Source organism: Dermacentor albipictus, chromosome 5 (assembly GCF_038994185.2).
Source record: "Dermacentor albipictus isolate Rhodes 1998 colony chromosome 5, USDA_Dalb.pri_finalv2, whole genome shotgun sequence".
Taxonomy (NCBI): domain Eukaryota; kingdom Metazoa; phylum Arthropoda; class Arachnida; order Ixodida; family Ixodidae; genus Dermacentor; species Dermacentor albipictus.
Window position 1 is genome coordinate 2204149 of NC_091825.1, and position 20782 is coordinate 2224930.

General features: G+C 45.3%; 1 protein-coding gene and 1 long non-coding RNA gene across 3 annotated transcripts in view; one reads left to right on the forward strand and one right to left on the reverse strand.

The window, feature by feature from the left end:
• Window positions 1-20782, reverse strand: part of LOC135912382 (protein 5NUC-like) — a 916167-nt gene that overhangs the window by 879686 nt on the left and 15699 nt on the right. The window lies entirely within an intron of this gene.
• Window positions 9830-18899, forward strand: LOC135912401 (uncharacterized). Its single transcript, XR_010567653.2, has 4 exons — window positions 9830-10004; window positions 11544-11585; window positions 14706-14910; window positions 17590-18899. It is a non-coding gene; the product is annotated as an uncharacterized lncRNA (long non-coding RNA).

A 20782-nucleotide genomic window follows, 5' to 3' on the forward strand; every position in this document is an offset into this window, starting at 1 on the left:
TTAAATGAGTAAACGTACATATTATTTGCTTATAATCAAGAGAAGTCAATAATATTATAGTGTAAACGCTTTATTCACAACAATAAAAGAATTATGCAGCGTGTGCCACGAAACCTGGCACTAAGCAACCCTGGGCGTCGCACTAGTCGCATTGTTGAAATCGCAATCATGTGAAATGAGCCTTCTAAAAATCGCATTGCGACGCGTGCGACAGCACCGATTTTCGTCGTTGCAGTCGCAGCATGTGAAACAGCCTTCTGTCGTCTTAGGTGCCCCGTTTGAGCTCGCTACACGTTTACATCGTGTAGTGCACCAGTTTAAAGCACCCTAAGAATACTCGGGCATATTTCTTTTCGCACTCGCTTATGGTTGCAAGTACACTCAACGTTACACTCTCCCTGCACAGCATACACAAAATGCCGAGTCGCTTTTACATTGCCGCACCTGCGTCGCGATGCTTAACCTGTCTCAATTTCCTACCCCCGTCAAGCAATCTGCCGTGGTGCAGTGGTTAGAATAGCTAACATGGGAGCGCGAGGACGTGAGTTCGAATCCTGCTTTCGGGCACCTTTCTTTCTTTTTTTTCAGCTCAGTAATCTTTTTTATTAGCGTATAAATGCCTAATTTCATTAATTCCACCTTTGCGGAGCATCGGAGATAATGACCGTTACTCCTTTGAGGAGCATCGGAAAAGAGCAACTGTTAGTCCTCGGAGGAGTAACGGCATGGGGAGTAACAGTTCATCCCCTCGCACTTACCCCCTAAAGGGAGGAATGGCTGTGGCAGATCAGTTGCTCCCCTAAAGGAGTAACCTCGATACCCCATTTCCTCCTTTTCTTCTTAGAGTGTACTCTCGAAAAAAGAGTGAAATATGGGACTAGCAGTTACGCCCTCAAATAGAGTGCCCGGAACTCTCTTTGTTTTCAGATTGTAGGCAACGGACACTAAGCTGATCGGTCTAATATTTTTGAAATCTTTCGCGTCCCCTTTCTTATGCATTAGGAATATGTTAGCGTTCTTCCGAAATTCCGGTACGCTCGAGGTCGTGAGGCATTGCGTATACAGGGTGGCCAGTTTTTCTAGAACAATCTGCCCACCATCCTTTAGCGAATCTGCTGTTACCTGATCCTCCCCGGCTGCCTTCCGCCTTTGCATAGTTCTCAAGGCTTTCTTTGCATGCTCCACCGTTATTTGCGGGGTTTCAAATTCCTCTAGACTAATCTTTCTTCCATTATAGTCGTGGGTGCCACTGGTATTGTATAAATCTCTATAGAACTTCTCAGCCACTTGAACTATCTCATCCATATTAGTAATGATATTGCTACGGGGTCGTATTCCCACTGATGAAGAGCCGCGCAGGAAGGAGACGAAGACGAGGATTGGAAGCTAGCGCGGCCTGTTGCCTCTTGGTCAACTGCGGCGTATTGCCTTGTCAATATACTTGTAAATAGCTTTTCGTCGGTGTCTTCCTACGTAACATATTTGGTGGAGGTGGACGTTCCCTGTACCTCGTCACGGAGCTTCGCAGTGGACGGTCCGTCGAGCCTACCTTCATGGCTCCCGGCGACGCCAACCCGTCTCCACCGGCTCCGACACCTGCTGCCACTTCGACGACCTACATCACCCTCTCCGCTCCCCGTGATCCTGGCGTATTCTCGGCAAAAGATGGGGAAGACGTCGAGGACTGGATCAGCCTTTACGAACACGTCAGCCGCAATAACCGGTGGGACGCAACTATCATGCTCGCCAACGTCGTCTTTTACCTCGGTGGCACACCTCGAGTTTGGTATCGGACGCACGAAGATGAGCTGACCAGTTGGGATTCGCTTAAACAAAAGCTTCGAGACTTGTTCGGCAACCCCTACGGTCACCAACTTGCCGCGCAGAAGGCGCTTTCCGGTCGTGTGCAGACGTCAACGGAGCCCTACGTCACGTACATTCAGGACGTCTTGGCTCTATGCCGCAAAGTTGACGCACACATGACTGAGTCCGACAAGGTCTCCCACATCCTCAAAGGCATTGCCGATGACACCTTCAACTTGCTCGTGTTTAACAACGTCGCGACGGTGGATGCAGTTATAAAAGAGTGCCGCCGCCTGGAATTCGCTAAAAGCCGACGTATCGACCAACAGTTTGCCCGTCTGCCCAACACCCCAGCGACATCTTCCTGTGCCGACGCTCCTCGTCCCAACAACACTGGCGATGTTACCAGGATTGTCCGGCGTGAGATCGAGGCCGCCTATCCGGCTGCGTTCGACTCCAGCCCCTCCAATGCAGCTGCAGTCACTGTTTCCCTGATCCAGGCAGTTGTCCGCCAGGAGTTCGCCAACATGGGTATTCACACCATCTGCTCGGCCCATCGCCCTGATCCCCACCCGGCATCTTCGATTCCACCCCGTCCAGCACCTTCTTACCCTCCACGTTTCCGCAACCCCTCTGAATGGCGCATTGCAGACGACAAGCCAATTTGTTTTCACTGCCATCGAATTGGGCACATTTCTCGGCACTGCCGCAGTCGCTGGAGTTCCCTGAACCAGTCTACATATACTGCCTACTCTCGCCCCCCAGGTGGCCTTTCTCGTCCCTATGCTGCCCGCTCAGATAATGCCGCCACCGATTCTCCTGCGCCGAACCGACCCTATTCTCGTTCGCCTTCGCCCCAACGACGACAATCTCGCTCTCCCCAGCCCCGTCGTTCCTATTCGCCGACTCCCTTCGGACGCCGCTCCCAGCCGGAAAACTAGACGATGCAGCGCCTCGAGGTGACGCTGCATTGCTCCCTACGCCGCCAAATCCTCTCCTGACGTTGCCCACCCATCTGAACCTTCTTGATGTGCAAGTCGACGGTGTTCCTGTATCAGCTCTCATAGACACTGGGGCGCATTTGTCGGTAATGAGCGCGGATCTTCGTGACCGGCTGAGGAAAATAATCACGCCCGCCACGACGCCTGTTGTCCGTGTCGCCGATGGCGGAACAGCCCCCGTAATTGGTATGTGTGCCGCCCGCGTCTCCTTCGCCGATCGCTCCTCTACCGTGCTATTCACACTCATCGCTCACTGTCCCCACGACATAATCCTCGGCCTCGACTTCCTCTCCGCACATTCTGCTCTCATCGATTGCTCCGCCAGTACTCTCCGCCTCGACCTGCCTGTTCTGGATCCCGCTGAAGAACACCTTCCTCGCCTCAGTTCCGTCGACTTCGTTCGCTTGCCACCTTCGGCACTGACTTACGTTGACTTCGTGTCATCCCCGCCAGTGCCCGACGGTCACTACATCGCGGCTCCTATGCAAGACGTCCTCCTTACACACGGGATCACACTACCTCATACTATTTTATCTATTACGGCGAATTGCCTCTGCCTGCCAGTAGTCAATTTTGCCTTGACGACACAAGTGCTGCCACGCGGGATGTCTCTGGCCCAACTTTGCTCATTCGAGGATCACTCTGTAGCATCGATTTCAATAGACGAAAATTCAACCGATCCTCCTCTACCATCGCAGTCGGCGACTTGTACCATCGCCAACTTACAGAAAATGATTGCACCCGACATGCCGTCCGAGCACGCTCGTGCGCTCTACCGCGTTCTCATTCCCTACCAAGATATTTTTGACTTCAACGATCGTCCTTTGGCCCAAACAACAGCTGTTAAACATCGCATTAATACCGGAGATGCCCCTCCTATTCATCGCCGCCCGTATCGAGTATCACCGGCTGAGCGTCAAGTGATTCACACCGAAGTTCGCAAAATGCTTGCCAAGAACATTATTGAACCGTCATGTAGTCCATGGGCGTCACCGGTTGTGCTGGTAAAAAAGAAGGATGGCTCATGGCGCTTTTGCGTGGATTATCGGCGCCTTAACGGGGTTACCAAAAAGGACGTGTATCCCCTACCTCGGATTGATGACGCCCTTGACTGCTTCCACGGTGCTCGCTATTTCTCCTTTATTGACCTTCGCTCCGGCTATTGGCAGATTGCCGTGGACGATCTCGACCGCGAGAAGACTGCCTTTGTAACACCCGACGGTCTTTATCAATTCAAGGTGATGCCGTTCGGCCTATGTAACGCTCCTGCCACTTTTGAACGCATGATGGACTCCCTTCTTCACGGTTTCAAATGGTCCACGTGCCTGTGCTACTTAGACGACGTTATAGTATTCTCCCCAACATTCGCTACGCACCTCGAGCGCCTCTCAGCAGTCCTGGACGTTTTTCGGCGAGCCGGTCTGCAACTCAACGCATCGAAGTGCCAATTCGGCCATCGCCAGATTACCGTCCTTGGACATCTCGTTGACGCGAACGGAGTGCAACCGGACCCAGGCAAGATCCATGCTGTTACGCACTTCCCTGTTCCGAAGTGTGTCAAGGATGTGTGCAGCTTCATCGGCCTTTGCTCGTACTTCCGCCGTTTCGTCCAAAATTTCGCGGCCATAGCACGACCACTAACCGAGCTTTTGAAAAAAGGCGCCCCTTTCCAGTGGGGCGATAACGAGGCCTCTGCATTCTCGCTTCTCATCGATCTTCTCACAACGCCCCCCGTTCTGGCCCACTTCGATCCTTCTGCGCCTACCGAAGTCCGTACTGATGCTAGCGGTCACGGAATTGGCGCAGTACTGGCACAATGCCAGCGTGGCCACGACCGTGTTATCGCTTACGCCAGCAGGCTCCTCTCGCCCGCGGAGCGCAACTATTCCATCACTGAGCGTGAGTGTCTGGCCCTAGTTTGGGCGGTTGCGAAGTTCCGCCCATACTTATATGGCCGACCCTTTTCCGTTATCACAGACCATCACGCGCTGTATTGGTTATGCTCATTGAAAGACCCTTCAGGAAGACTTGGTCGCTGGGCCTTACGCCTCCAAGAATATTCGTTCTCTGTCACCTACAAATCTGGCCGACTACACACGGACGCTGACTGCCTGTCTCGCTACCCGGTAGACGAGCCTGACGACGCCGACAGTAGTACCGCCGACGGCATTTTCTCTGTGTCTGCCTTCGCTAACATCGCCGATGAGCAGTACCGAGACCTATCGCTGCGAGTACTCATCGAGCGTCTGCGCTCTGCACCTACCGACGCATCCGTTCGCCGATATGTCCTCCAGGGCGGCATTCTGTACCGAAGGAGCTTCCTCCCTGACGGCCCTGATCTTCTTGTCGTGCCACAACATCTACGACAGACTGTGCTCTTTCAGATGCATGACGCGCCTACAGCAGGACATCTTGGCGTAACCCGCACGTACGACCGCGTCCGCCGCCGCTTCTATTGGCCTGGTCTTGCTCGCTCCGTCCGACGCTATGTTGCTGCTTGTGATCCCTGCCAGCGTCGGAAAACGCCTCAGGTGCTACCTTCCGGTCATCTCCAGCCGATCGCCGTCCCTGTGGAACCGTTTTTTCGTGTTGGATTAGACCTCCTCGGTCCCTTTCCCACGTCATCCTCTGAGAACAAATGGGTAGCCGTCGCAACTGATTACGCCACCCGATACGCTATCGCGCGGGCTCTACCTACCAGTTGCGCCACTGACGTCGCGGATTTTTTCTTGCGTGACATTATCTTAGTGCATGGCGCCCCGCTACAGCTGCTTACTGACCGCGGTCGTAACTTCCTCTCGAAAGTTATCGCCGACATTGTGCGTTCCTGCTCTATTCAACACAAGCTGACTACCTCATACCATCCTCAAACCAATGGCCTGACAGAGCGCTTAAACCGTACCCTTACCGACATGCTGTCCAAGTACGTTTCGAAGGACCACCACGACTGGGACGTTGCCCTTCCTTACGTCACCTTTGCTTACAATTCTTCCCGGCACGACACCGCCGGATTTTCTCCATTTTATCTACTCTACGGTCGCGAACCGACCTTGCCCCTTGACACGGTACTTCCTCCTGCTGCGACCTCAACAACCGAGTATGCGCGCGACGCCATCGCCCTCGCCGATCATGCACGCCAGCTTGCCCGTGCTCGACTGACGGACTCGCAAACCACGCAGCAGCGTCAGTACAACGCCCGCCACCGTGACGTACAGTTTTCGCCTGGTGCACTCGTGCTCCTGTGGTCGCCCTGTCATCACGTTGGACTTTCCGAAAAGCTCCTTTCGCGATACACAGGGCCCTACCGCGTGCTTCGCCAGGTGACGCCTGTGACTTATGAAATTGCTCCTGTGAGCTCAACCTCGTCATCTACTCTGGCGTCCAGTGATGTCGTGCACGTCAGTAGGCTCAAGAGCTACTACACTGCTTCCGAGTCCAGCCTTTAGTCGCTCCGGGACGGCGCTTTTGCCGCCGGGGGTAATGCTACGGGGTCGTATTCCCACTGACGAAGAGCCGCGCAGGAAGAAGACGAAGACAAGGATTGGAAGCTAGCGCGGGCTGTTGCCTCTTGGTCAACTGCGGCGTATTGCCTTGTAAATATACTTGTAAATAGCTTTTCGTCGGTGTCTTCCTACGTAACAATATTGCCGGTTTTGTCTCTTAAGGCACACATCTGATTCTTGCCTATTCCTAGTTTCTTCTTCACTGCTTTTAGGCTTCCTCTGTTCCGGAGAGCATCTTCAATTCTGTCCATACTATAAATCTTTATGTTAGCTGTGTTACGCTTGTTGATTAAGTTGGAAAGTTCTGCGAGTTCTAGCTGTTGGATTGGAGGCTTTCATACACAGGTGTTTCTTGATCAGATCTTTCGTCTCCTGCGATAGCTTACTGCTATCCTGTCTAATGGAGTTACGACCAATTTATATCCCTTATGAAAATGACTGTTGAAATGTTGTTGGCATATTGTTGACGAACTGTTGACTCAATAGCCTTTCAACAATACCTCAACAATTATTGAAACCACAGAGCACTAATTCAACAGTAAAGTTGTTGGGCAGTTCACAACAAAAAAGTCGTTGACTAAATTCTGTTGGTATAGTGTTGAATAGTATTGAGTATTATTGAGCCATTGTTGAGTAGTTTTCAACAATAAAGTCGTTGACTAAATTCTCTTGATATATTGTTGAATAGTATTGAGTATTATTGAGCCATTGTTGAGTAGTTTCCAACAATAAAGTCGTTGACTATATTCTGTAGATATATTGTTGAATAGTATTGAGTATTATTGAGCTAATGTTGAGTAGTTTTCAACAATAAAGTCGTTGACTAAATACTCTTGACATATTGTTGAAAAGTATTGAGTATTGAACCATTGTTGAGTAGTTTCCAACAATAAAGTCGTTGACTAAATGCTGTTAACTTATTGTTGAATAACACTGAGTCACGAGCAATATTGAGTTTCGAAGTACATGTGAAAAACACACGCACATATGTATGTGTGCGTCTTTTGCACATATATGTTGCTTTACTGATTTATTTATTTATTTATTTATTTATTTATTTTATTTATACATACTGCAGCGCAATTTGCGCTATAGCAGGAGTGGGTTAAGAAAATGTACAGAAAATGCATGGGAATATACAGCGGTAAACACAAGTGAACACTATTAAAGAGCACAGATGAAAAGGAAAATACACAAAAATACAAGTGAACACTTTTACAAAAGAGCACTGGTGAAAGAATACACAAGTTATACAAATGTTATACAAATGCTGCCAGGCATACCCATGCCTGATTATGCCCATACCCATACTCATGATTATGCATCTGGGATGGCGGTTGCAAAAATTTGGGATGAACATGAGCGAATGGATCCAGGTAATGAATTCTTGATCACTTGATCACCATTGCATATATACAGGGTGTTGTTTCATGTTACTTGAACCATAGACGTATATACACGTGTTTCAGCTAACTTTACTCAGAGTTTAAAAATATGCCGATGCACCATAAGACGATGCGACCAAATGCATGTTGCTCACTCTTGTACGTGTCACGCTATTCTTGTATTTTTCCTAAGTAGCTAATTAGTCAAGAAAATTAGCCATTCTGAATGAACAAAGTTAGGCGAAAAATTCCAATTAGAAAGTTCTAGAGCACTTTGCAAAACGTCCGATTAGGAAATTTCTAACTTTCTATCTATTAAGTGTTAGTGTTTTTCAGCTTACTGCGGATGCCCGAGAAATACAAAAAATATCACCTGACATACCCGCTTGCGCGCCGTGCGTGCAGCGCTCCCAAACGAGCATACCATCGAGCAGGGTGTGTTGCCGCTTAAAAGGCGACAGGGCAGTGACGAAGGCGTTGGCTGTGGTATTGATCGCCAGCGACGTGCTTCCCTCGCTGGGGTTCATGATGGCGATAAGCAGACGGGTGTTCACACCAGTTATATGGTATGTTTTCGTTTGTGCGCAGAAGGCTTAGGAGCAGTGCAATCATGACTCGCAGGCGGGCATGTCACGTGGTGCTTTTTGTATTTCGCGAGCATCCGCAGTAAGCTGAAAAACACTAATACTTAACAGATAGAAAGACAGAAACTGCTTATTCGGACGTGTTGCCGGCATGCTCTGCAACTTAAATTTCTAATTGGAATTTCTTTCCTAACTTCCTTGCTTCAGAAGTTGGTTAATTATCCTTGACTAATTAGCTAATTAAGCAATATATAGAAATAGCGCGACACGCTACATACCAAAGGGAGCAACATGCATTTAGTCGCGTCGTCAAGAGGGCATAGAGTTTACACTCGGCCTAAAGTTAGCAGAAACACCCTGCATATATATATATATATATATATATATATATATATATATATATATATATATATATATATATATATATATATATATATATATATATATACACACAGTTTGAGAAGACAAACGTCGCTACAAGCAGTGATAAACAACCGACGATTGGACGCATCCTGCATTTCTATCGGCGTCATTATAAGGGGCCAGTGCCCTGGCTGAGTGTTCGGAAACGGCATTGCATGCCTCCATGTTAAATATGGTCAAGGTGGCGGGGAACATTAACAAAATTCAAGTCTGGGGTTTGACGGGCCAAAACCACGCTTTGATTATGAGCCGCACTGTAGTAAGAAACTCCATATTTATTTTGACCATCTGGGGTCCTTTAACCTGCACCAAACGCACAGCACATGGGCGTTTTTGCATTTCAGCCCCATCGAAATGCAGCCGCCGCGGTCGGCATTAGATCCCAAGCACTCGGGTTAGTAGCGCAACACCTCAGCCACTATGCCACCACGGCGGGTGCGGCGGAGAAAGCAGTGAACATCGTTTTTACAGAGTGCGTTTCGCTTAGATGTTACCTGTTAGCGCGCTACAGAACGAAACGAAAAGCTTGGCGGATATGTACAACATGCTCATATTTCACATGGAGGCCAAATTCTTTTCTGTGACCTAGACGGAGTGCTGGCGAATGTGTTGGGAATGTGCTCGGCCAACAAGCACAATCTGCGCTGCTATACGTTCTCGGTGACAACTCGCACAGCGCAGAGGCACACGCACAAATGTTTAAAGAATGGGACGGCAGACCGCCTGCAGTTTGCCATGACGTCGAAATAAGAAGCACAAATAGCGACGTTTCTGTACTTTTGTGGTCAATAGTTCAATTCGCATGGTTGCGGCACGCATTACTTTTTTAAAAAATTCCAAACGACGAAAACTGTGCGCGCAAAAATTAGCACGGCGTTTGCGACGTTTGAATTTGGCGCCTTTACCCGCGCATCCCATTAGCTCCGGCCGGTGCACTGCGTTACTGCGTTAAAGAAAGTAGTTCATCAAAGAAGCGAAGCAAAAAACTTTCATACACTTGCAAATCGCAACAATTGTTCAGTATCAACATGAAATTACAGAATGTGTTATCAAATGGTACAATTCATGATAATATAGGCGTGAATTTGTATGAGTGTACACGTATAATTGCGCGTTCGGGCTGTTGCTGCTTGGCACATTTCGGCGAGTGCGTGCACGCTGTTTGCTTGAGAGCTTCCTGCGTTTTCTGCGTTCTTTGTGTGCTTCGCTGTGACATCTTTGGAAAATTCCTGCGTGTTGCTCGCTTTTTATGGGCTTGTTGCCTCGAAGATCGCCATGATCGCCTCCGACTCGGCGACATTAACGGTGAGTGAGTGTTTCGAATTTCCCTTGTTCGTGCATTGCGATCGACGCGGTGAACGGAAGCGCGGGAATTATTTCAGCGCTTGTGCGTGTCTTCCGCGCGCCTCTTTTCTAGTTTTCATTCCTAGTACTATCCTTCCGTTGCCAGAATTGGTTGTACAGCACTAGATTCGTGGTATATAACATGGAGCTTTGTCCTGGTTTAACTTTGCACTCCGCTTGTGGTGACGTAAGGCAGCTATGTGGTGCCAGCTAAAACAGGGCATGTTGTACGCCATGATTTCTGATACGGTGTTCGAGCACCGATTGAGTTAGCCTTATTAATGAGCGCGAAACAATGCGACGTGAAACCATCCGATCTGTACTGTAATCGGAAGATATTTCGTTTGCGCCACGCTAGTACATGTACAAGGCGTATGAGTGAGCTGTAGCAACGGAGGGGGGGGGGGGCGGTGGGATCAGCGAAAATGTATTCTGTTGCGCTGTTCCCTTCAGGATCAAGTGACTCCGCGGTGCTTCAACGCCACTCTGACACTCCGTGCGGCCGATGTTCGCGCTATCGGAAAACACAGAGGAGGCTGTCGCGCAATAATAATAAAGAATTTGAAGGGTGTACATGTGATTCTATGCGATACGTGAGATACAATAGAGGGGGATGCCACAGATTGCTGCGAAATCATCGAGTTATACGCCTTGCCAACCGCGTGTGTTTTGTTTTCCACCAGTTCGCGCGCATTCAGCTTTCTTTTTTCATCTTCGTTCGACGCCATCGAGTGCTTCGCCCAAACGGCTTCGCGTAGGCGCTCTTAGCATTCACGGAAAGGCAGATTTCATGGCACTCCAGGTCCTACAACATTCAAAATAATGTAATTTCGTGAAATTGCAGCTTTTCGCACTTCAGTAAGTGATTGATTTAACAAAATTTTTAAATCAGTAAAGGAACGAGATGCCTGGCATATCTGCCTTGTCGTCCCACTGGGTTTCGAGGCGGCATGTATGCGTTATCGGCAACATAAACATCAATAATTAGCATTGTTTCTTGTGACCATAGAAGTAGCTAGTTATGTCGAAAAGCTATTTTTGCTTTGAATCCGAGCACAAAAGAGTGAACAGATTGAAAGGGGAGTGCATAGTTGTGAACTAAATGACAACGCTTTGCCACAAGCTTGGAATAATGCATTGTCGAAAGAGCAGTTCTGTGAAATTCTTTCTTTGAGAGTAAGCGAAACTTCAGTAGGATCAGGTAGACGGGGAGTAAAAGAATGCAACACTGTGGTTTTATATGAAGAAGCTGCCTTTAATATGTGGCCATAACAGTTCAGTAGATGCATGGAAATAATTTTTAAAATAATAGAGGGATGTGAAATAAATTATTTGACAAGCTCACACTGCCATTGGCAAGAGCGGCCACACTTTAGTGTATTCAATGACTAGTTATTTGTATCCGTCCATTTATGTCAGCCTAATGGTCCATGTAGCTCTTTTGATTGTTGCTTTTGCTGCATCGTGGCTTCACATTTTAATACTGACATCTTTTTTCAGATTCAAAATGAGCTGAGAGACACCCAAGCTGGAATGCTAAAGGTGAATTCTTTGGCCATCCATTCTGTAGCGTCACCATGATCAAATACAGTGATGCAGTGAAAATGTATTGCAGGAAGCAGAAAAAACAACATTGCTGATGCAACTGCAAGGCATTTGCTCCAGTGATCAATTGGTGCAGAGTGCCTTCATTAGGAGACAGTGCCTTTAAGCACTCAGCTGAAAGACTGCAACTGCACCGGGACTGGGAGTGAATTTCAATATCACTTGTGAACATATTAAAGATAGAATGTGCCTTCTTCAGGGTATATGCCTGATATGAGAGGGGCGTTCAGAAACTTAGTGTGGACATTAGTGGTCTACGTGAGTGCACATCTTTCTAGTTTTACCAGAACGAAGGTATGACCTATGTCATGAAGCAGTGCACTGCTAGAGGTATCAAACCAGAACAGCAGCACCCTTTGAGAAAGTTGGGTGAAGAACGAGCAGTGATCAGGGCTTTCTGCATTTCAAGGGCCAAATTCCAAAACGATTGATGCCGAGCTGGACGGTGTGAAGTGCCGGTCACCACATACTTTAGCCAGCATAGCATGAATCTCCTTGGCATTATGCCTCGTTAGGATACAGAAATTGCATCACTGCTCATAAAAAAATTGGAAATTGGGAGGTTGAGGGGAAGTGGCAGGGCTCCCCTCTGGAGCAGCCAGTGCATGCCCATTGCTATACTGATAATCCTACCTTAATGAGAACCAGTGATGCATGTTAACCTATCACGCAGCTAAGTGCATTCCTTGTTTTGTATTAAGGGGACACTAATGACACCCTAAATGAATTTAAAATAAAGCATCATTTTAAATATCTATTTCTGTAAATTTCTTGGTAATTGCTTGATTATTAGAGAAAATAAAGCTCAACGTTCAATTTTCTGAGTATCGCCCCAAAATCTTTGTCCTGACATCTCATTGTCACATCGTGGATTTCAAGTATTTTTACAAACTTGGGTTGTATTGTTTCAGTAAAAGTTCCTGACGGTTTTTATTTTAAGTTTTTGGAATACGATGAAGAACATGTGTAAAAAAAATTGCTGCACCTGAACAGACATCATCAAAATCCATGACGTCATAGCAAGCGGGTGTGGTAACTTCAAGGCAGCTCTGCCACCAATCTTTCCTCTAGCTGCTTTTACAATTTACTCAGCCTCTTGTCACGGTACGAGTGAATCTCTTGAATTGTAGAAAGGTCATTTACAGATATATCTAAAATAATTTTTCTCTTTAGTGCTTTCTTGCCATAGTTGCTTAGGGGTGTTGGCACAGCGCCGCTAAGCACGAGGCCACAGGATCAAAAAACCGCATTTTGATGGAGGTGAAATCCAAAACTGCCCGTGTACCTTGCAGCCTGATTTGGTAAAAATTAATCCAGAGTTCCCCACTATGGCGTGCCTAAAGCCTGTTTCACATGCAAGCGAAAATGCTTGCAAATCCTGCCGCCGCGCCGCAGAAATCGGTTTCAAGCGGTGGCGGGAGCGGCAAGGTTCGGGCAAGTTGGAATTTCATCGCAGCGGCAGAGCGGCAGCACTGCTTCCGAATGGCCCACTTCGACACTTGACCATCGGAGGATTAGTTCTGGAAAGCCTGCGCATAGGACGATGTTTATTTACTTGCTACGCGTGGTACAGGCAACATGCCAAGAGAGCTTTTCAACGAATTGTTAAATTGCTAAGCGCAGGATATGTATTTATAAAATAAAAATTTGAGAGGCAGGGACAAAGCAATGCTTATGTTGGTAGTCGCAAACTACCGAAACTGGCTGAAAGTCCTGTGTTTTATGCCAGCAACATTGCTATTCGCAGCAGCGGAAAATGCGCCGCGGCAATGCATGTGAAACGAAACTTCGCGAAAAGCTTCGCAGCACCGCGCCGCTGTTCGCTCCATTCGCTGAATCGCTTGCATGTGAAACAAGCTTAAACATCAGATTGTCGTTTTGGCACTTAAAACGCCAAAATTTAATTAATTTAATTTTACTTTAGTGCTCCTTTAAGCGGTAGAATTCATGATCTCTGCAAAAACTCATGCTCAAAGTATTTTCCGTAAAGATTAAATAAACAGTAGATATAAGTGTCTATTTATATTTTGAATTCTGTGATACGTGATGACTATTAGTGGTACAACGAGACAGAATTGTAATACAATGTGTGACGGCACGATGATGCACATCGAGGAAATGACCGAGTCTCCCTAGAGGTCCCTGACATGGACATCAACTGACTGTCCACAAACTTCTGAGTTCACACCGTGATCTTGTGCAGCCTGTGCGTTGCGAGTAGATTAATTTTATTGAGATTTAATTTACTGTCCTTGCGGCTTATGTACATTTCATACAGTGGAGTGGAATCTCGCATTACTTGAGCACAGCAAGCGAACGTGATGTGTAGTGGTAATCTTAGTAATGATCGACAATCATGTCCCACTTCGAGCTCCTAATGCTGCTTGCCAACACAAGTAGCAGCATATGCTCAAGATAGCGTGAAAGAGATTCATTGAAAAGTGGCATATGCCCAGGGTCGCATACCCAGTCACCTAAGCTGTTCCAACGGTTGATATTGAACTCTTCCCTAAACATAGCAGCCCAATCTCCCCATTAGACCATGGGCTACATATTCACACAAATGGATGGGACAATCGAGACAAACACCTGAAAATATGAAGTATCCCAAGAATGGTAATCACAATAAATAGTACTAGATGTGCATTAACGCAAGCTCTTGGGCCAGTTGGTGCATGATGAACTTGAAAAGGGGGGGTACCAACAAAACAAAGGACGCGCACACATGGAAAAGGCGTTAGACAGGGACGAACGCTGGTCCGTCCCAATGTCCGTCCATGTCTAATGCCGTTTCCTTGTGTGCGTGTCATTTGTGTTTCGCTGGTACTCCCCTTTTTCAAGTACTAGATGTTTGGATACTTTGGTTTATTATTCTTTGTGCTGGATTGTTTTTTTGAAACATGTGGCATCCAGACAGCATCAGAAGCTTGTAAGAAGTCAAGTTTAGCGTTCTAGATTTGCAACAGGTACTTTTGTAATTTATTTGCAGTAGGGCTGTTGTGTGAATGTACTTGAAAGGCTTAAAACTGTTTTGCTAACATTTACCTAAACATGCAGGTTCACATAGGCTGTAAGAGTGCACATTCAGAAGGTTATCCTGGCCCAGCTTACTATGGCCTGCCATGGTGGACCAGGAAAGTTTGCAAGGGCCTTGCTTCACCATGTGTTCACAGAGGAGGAGCTCATGGGCCATTTGGGCTTTGGAAATAACACCAAGGGGCAACAGAGGCTATTGACCCCATCAGGGTCAGTGCTGTTATAGGCAAGTACCATATATCCTTTCCGGTTGCATTTTTACATTCACATTTTTTTCTAAAATTATGAACTTGCCATTGGCATAACAAACGACTTTCATGTAGCCCGTGTGTGCAGTTGTGTGCTACAATAGCCTACCATTTGGAATGACTGTTCATATGATCTTAAGTGCCTAATGCCGCCATACTCAAATGCTTCTAAAATTTAAAAGCTGCCTTCACTGCCGAAAGTTTTTAGCATCTCCACCAAATAAAATGAGCTGCATTTGTGCATTAGCAGTGCTACTTGGCTGTCATTGCAAGGAATAGTTGTCTGTGAAGCACGCTCCAAATCTTTTGGCATGGAGGACATGGTTAAGTAGCCTGAAAGTGTTATTCTAATACACGAATTGTGGAGAAGCTATGCTCAAGTGTGGTTACTGCTCAGCTCGAGCAGGAGCATGTTCACCAAATTGCAAAAATCAAAACAGCTCTCCATGTTCTGAGATGTGAAACAGTAGTTTCACCAATTTTAACAGACCACATCAAATCAAAGTTGCTCCTATCTTGAAGGAGGTCCATGTGATCCGACACAGAAACCTTTCAGCAGAGGGAACCTGAGTGGTGTGGCAATTTTCTTCTGGTAGTTTCAATCAAAGAAACAACAGGGACAGAGTTGCCAGCTTCACTGTCAACAGTACTATGTTTAGTGGATGCTTACTTATTCTAAGCACCTAACCTATGACTCGTATTTATTAACATGCACTTTATCACTTTGTATTCTAAGATATGAAAAAAATATTATGTGGCTTTTCCCCATATACTTCAATAAATGGAGAATAGGCTCTTGGGGCCTAATGTATAAAGCTTCTTACAGACCATCGGACATGTCCACTACTCCCATTCTGAAATTATTAGAATTGTTTCCTGCTTCCTTACTTCACATACCTGTCAACAGGGTTATAACAGGGTTATGAACCATTGCCAAGTAGATTATGGGCTTAAATTTATCAAAAAGATGAATGGGCTTTTCTGTCGCTCTTGTTTAGCCCGTTGAGGATCACATTTTGGGGAGAAATATGCCTCTAATTTAGGAGTTATATATCTTTTGTGGTGTGCACATACTCAAAACTTTCGAATTGAATAGTGTCCCATTCAATTTAGTCTTTGAATGGTCACTATTTGTAAATGTGAGTATTATTCTAATATTTTGAAACACCAATAAAACATGAAATTAGAGCCAAAGTACGGTAAATTTTCACCTCCAATAACATATTATAGACATAAAACGTAAGAACTTGTAAGAATAGCAGACCAGGCTACGTTACTAAAGTAGCTGTACTTTAGAGGCTGTACAGCAATCATTTATGCTTACTGAAGAGTCCTGTGCATGTGAAGAAACTTTTTGCTGCTCCATTTGTGCTTTTAATAAACAGCTCTTCATAACATAACAATGACAGAAACTTGCTAACTTTAAGAATACTAGTATGTGAACCTCATCTTACATTGTGATATCAGCTGTTCATTATTCAGAAGCTATCCAATATTTGATTTGCTTCTGGCATTATTCGGTTCAGTCTCAAAAATCACTTTTTGCGCATCCTTAATATTTTTATTGCAGATTTAAGTTCTTCAGGGCGACTTTCCGAGAAAATAAACTGGTAAATAATGTTTTTAAATAACAATAAAGTGGCAATACCATTTCAGTATTTGCAGTTTGTTTTATTTTTTATGCAAGATAAAGCAGCATAGTTTTTTGTGTAATGAAACTTACAAAAACTTGTGGCAACACTCCCAAATTAGTGCAATGACAGACACCAAGGAGCTAAGTGAAAAATCAGTTTGGGAGAAACCCAAGGAGCGACAGCACTATAAGAATACTTTCTAGAAGTCTCAGAAGGTTGCAGCACCTCCAGTGGGATGCTAGGCAACACTTTGTTCTGAAAAGGCATATTTTTTCAGAACGTTCCGTCACAGCCACCGATGTATGGCAGTGAACTCTAAAAGGGTTAAAGAAGTCAGTCCTATGGCATATGGCTCTTAAAAGACAGCATTTCTTCGTATCTGTCACATTCTGCATGTGTCATGCTAAGCAGCTTGGTGCACAACTACACGGAATCCTCATTATAACAGTAATTCAGTCGTTGAGGCACAAAACAATACTTCGCTGTAAGCAGTGTCTTCTTTAATGTAGAAAGTCCTAAGTCATTGTAAGGCGAGAAGTACGTTCCGATTGCTTGTGAACTCAGGAAACCTAACATCAAATGAAGCTACACTCAATTCTAGTGACATGACACTATTGTATTTGGAGCATGGAAAAGCAGTGAAGTGCTGCACATTTTAATTATGAAGTTACAAGAAATAATTTTAGTTGTCAGTTCAGGTTTATTTATGAACGACATGAATTTTTTTGACCATTTTGTTTCTCAGCAAGCAAAGTTCACATCTTTGACATTGAAGATATTCATAAAGTTATATTGCTACAGTGTTTTGTTCCTCTTTGCCCTTTCCTGCATTTGACACTTAGTGGAGTCCTGTGCCACACTAAATAAATTTAAATGGTCATGCTGTACAGCTGTACCCGTGGAAAATTGGAATAAAGCAACACAAATACATAAATCAATTTCATTATAACGAGGGCATATTGCATGCCATTCTTTTGCATGTGGAAGTTGCTTTTTAAAACTTGTTCTGGCTTGTTTTTGCAGGCTTCACGTGTCGCAAATTTCCTGGTACCAACATGCCCTATGTAAAGAACTCTGGCCTCGCTTCTCGCATGGGACCCTGCCCCTGAAGCAACTGCCCCTGCCCCTTCACCTCTGAAGAGCCCAAGTTGGACAGCTCAAACCAAAACACAAGTGTTGTGCTCTTGTAACTCTCGACATTCTTATGTTTTATGTTAGTCTCCTGAAGGACCCAATTTGGATTTCTCAAATGAGCATACAAATGTTGTGCCTTTCTATGGCTTGACATTTTTATGTTAATATTATTTATGTTAATTATGCTAGTCTCTTGAGAAGCCCACATTGGATTGCTCAATCCAGAATACAAGTGCTGTGCTTTGTTATAGTTCACTACATTTTTATGTTAGTTTTTGATATGGTTCCAGTAAGGATAGTGTTTCCTTATTAATATATTTTTTAAGTATCTTAAGTCATTTCATGCCAAACCACCCAACAATTTTTTCAAGAACTGTTCCATTATGGCAAACCATTTCAAGTTTGCTTGATTTTGAGTAGGTACAGCGAGAAAATGTTCGAGAAAATTTGCTTTCATACATACTCTTAAGTCATTCCAGGGCAACCAACCAGCGTTTTTTTGGCCATCACAGATATAGTTGATGCTCCGAACTCTTGCTCCCCATTTATTTTCCTTCACAAAAATTTTTTTGAATTTTGGCAAAAATTTATTGTTCTTGCCCAGCTAAGCTAGAAGCCACTGATACACGTTTCTTCTGAAAGGGAAATTGTATGATCCAGATATTCAGATGGTGTTCATGTCAAGAGACTGAAGTGGTGACTGCCAAAATTTGCAAAGTTTGAATTTTCTTCTAACGTAGGGAAATACAGAAGGCACAAAACGAATATAAAATCAGACTGGTTGACTTGGTATAGCTGCAAAATATTTCAAGCCTTGGAGGTTCAGTTGATAAGCTAAAAAAACTAAAGTTGAAATTTTTTGCAAGCTTCGTGTTGAAGGTAAAAAATTAGCTTTGGTGGTTGGCACAAAAATGTGTCACCCATCACTACACAGCCGTACATGTCTGCTATGCATGTGACAAGTAACAAAAAGTTATTATTCTTTAAGTGCGATAAATTATTTTTTATAATCTTCATTTGTGGATCACACATACAGCATGAATATATGAAGCCATGTCATCTAGCAAGGAAAGGTTGTTAATATATTAGCCACAAGAACTACTCAACAAACTGACTGCCTTTTTTATCATTACGAAAGCAGGTGACATCAAGCGCTGCGGCTGCAGTCTCAACTCGTATTTTTTTAACTTGAATGCAAAAAGTGGTCGCCAATGGTGTCTGACCACATCAGACTTAACATGGCACATATGACTTTCATAGATGAGCATGTTCCAGCTCTGAAACAGTGGTAGCAAACAACACCACAAGAATTTGTTCATACTCATGTAGGTTTTCAGTCTGAATTATGAAGGTGTTTTCTACTTGCATCATCATTGGGCTTCAGGGAGCAGGGCACAAAGTGTCCTGCTCCCTCTATGTTTCATTGCAATACGACATGCCCTTTAAGATGCTTTGTATGAACAATATCAGTGCTCTTTCTGGATTTACTGTCTACATAATAGCTGATATTTCTTTTTCTAAACTGCATGGAACATATCTTTTAGCACTGCAGGATTCCCTCACATATTTATTACGTACGAGGTCTGTTAGAAAAGTATTCGACCTTTTTTTGCGAACACCTGATGAATATGAAACAAGCACGTTTTCATCAGCCGCCCTTGAACCTTTGTGCGCATGCACGAATTTTTTCCCACCTGCCAATATCGTGAATTGCTGAGACGCATCGTTTGAATGAGGTAGTACAGTGTTCTCGTCGGTTTTTTATTGCACGGAAAATGGCAGAGCGACTGGAGCAGTGCTACTGCATCAAATTTTGCCAGAAACTGGGCGACAGCCAAGTGGAAACCATCCGGAAGATTCAGACTGCTTTCGGTGACTATGCTATGAGCAGCACAGAGATTAAGGAGTGGTACAACCAGTATAAAGACGGCCACACATCGGTGGAGAGCGAGCCACGCTCCAGTCGGCCATCAACATGCCGAAATGACCAGGTCATTGCCGAAGTGAACCCCGTGGTGATGCGGGACCATAGTGTAACTATCCAAGAAATTGCGGAAGAGGTGGGCATCAGCACATTTTATCCACATTCCATTATCACCGAAGATTTGGCCATGAAGAGAGTTGCGCCGAAATTCGTTCCCAAGCTGCTCATGGTGGAGCAAAAGCAACTTCGTGTTGAAGTCTCACAGACATGCTGGATTCCACAAACAGTGACCCCAACTTCATGAACACCATAATCACTTGTGACAAGTCTTGGGTGTATGTTTACGACCCGGAAACCAAATCCCAGTCGTTACAGTGGAAGCATTCCACACCATAATCACTGTGACAAGTCTTGGGTGTATGTTTACGACCCAGAAACCAAATCCCAGTCGTTACAGTGGAAGCATTCCACGTCGCCAACCAAAGACCGCTAAGTGTGCAGCAACGTCAAAGTGTTGCTCACTGCTTTCTTTGACTCCCGCAGTGTGGTACACCACGGATACACACCACAGGGTCAAACAATCACTAAAGACTACTACAGGGATGTCCTCCATGGCCTATGTGATGCTGTATGGAGCAAGATACCGAAGTTGTCAACAGGAAATTGGCACATCCATCATGACAATGCTTTTCTCGCACTTGATTCAGACTTTTTTGGCGAAAAACCAGACTCCTGTAGTTCGACAGGCTCCTTGCTCTCTTGATATGGCGGCCTGCAACTTCTGGCTGTTTCCCAAAATCAAGGGGTCATTGAAACAAGCGTGATTTCAGACAAGAGAAGACATTATGGCTTCAACGACAGCTGAGCTAAAGTCCATTTGGAAAGAGGCCTTTTCGGAATGCTTCTAACTATGGCAGCACCGCTGGGAGAAGTGGCTGGATTCCCAAGGAGACTACTTTGAGGGTGATTAAGTTTCCAACGCTTCAGTTATGCCAGTTTTTTTTCTTCAGCCAAAGGTTCGATACTCTTCTAACAGACCTCGTATTGATATTTTATGTGCAATGGCTGTATGGTTTACCTGGCCCACACCAAACACAAGCCTCGTTGCATTAGAGCATGTGTCCCTTGGCAATAAAATGCAGACCCTAACACCGCTTC